Genomic DNA, 958 nt, shown 5'->3' with positions numbered 1-958 from the left:
TATCACCTACAGTTAACAGAGTACAGCCTTGAGATGACCTAATTGACTCCTAAGATATTATCACTTTTCATTCACTTTTTTTTCTAATTTATCTCTCTTAAAATTACTAATAAAAACCAACTCTTCAACCTGAGTCCATCGAATTCACAATTCAAATTCAAATTGAGAGAACAAAAAGGAAAAGATCCAAATGAACACACAATAATACCTTCTCTCTGTAAAAATCATTTTCAGTTTTTTTTCAGTAAAATAAAAAGTCCTCTCTTTCTTTCAGGTCATTGTAAAAATTCATATAGCACCTAAACACCAGTACCACAATCAGCCTTTCCAAAAATCACCATATACAGTATAGATAGATGGTAGCACCAGGTTTTTTTTTTGTCCGTACTTGGGTAGTCAGGTATAATAAACGTCATTGTAGTGTGTGTGTGTGGCTGACAGATCTTCAGACATGCGTTCGTATATTCATATCAATATCATCTTGTGTGTGTGTGTGTTTATTTCCACACGAGATTGTCCGACTCCTCTAGACACACACACGCTTATATGTCCATTTATATAGGAAAAGGGAAAAGAGAGAAATAAGACGAAAGTGTGAAGAGCGAGCGAGAAAAAAAAAGTTAAAGCGTAAGACAGAGTTCCATTTCTAACGAGTTGAAGACATATCAGTCACAGCCAAGGGGATTAAAAAGGTAATTTTACTACATTAAGCATTTCCTTGACTATATATAACAACAAACAGCGTTTACATCCTTAACCTGGGCGAAAAAAATATTATTTAAAAAATAAAAGAGATGAAGCTTTGTTGACAGGATTCTTCATCACCAATTGAGAACGGCGGGCACTTACATAAGGAACTTTTTGAACCATTACATCACCATTAAAATATCATATATATATATTTCAATCAGTAAAAAAATCAACAACTTTACCATGTGCTTTCAATTCACAAAACTGA

General features: G+C 33.4%; 1 protein-coding gene across 1 annotated transcript in view; it reads right to left on the bottom strand.

Annotated features, from left to right (window-relative positions):
* LOC119582025 (nesprin-1-like) overlaps window positions 1-958 on the bottom strand; it is a gene marked incomplete in the record, with an annotated part of 55,788 nt that overhangs the window by 672 nt on the left and 54,158 nt on the right. Inside the window, 1 exon segment of the mRNA XM_037930234.1 lies at window positions 1-958.

This window comes from Penaeus monodon, chromosome 15, assembly GCF_015228065.2.
Source record: "Penaeus monodon isolate SGIC_2016 chromosome 15, NSTDA_Pmon_1, whole genome shotgun sequence".
Lineage (NCBI taxonomy): Eukaryota > Metazoa > Arthropoda > Malacostraca > Decapoda > Penaeidae > Penaeus > Penaeus monodon.
Note: the sequence above shows the minus strand (reverse complement) of the source record. Positions and strands in the feature narration are given on the sequence as shown.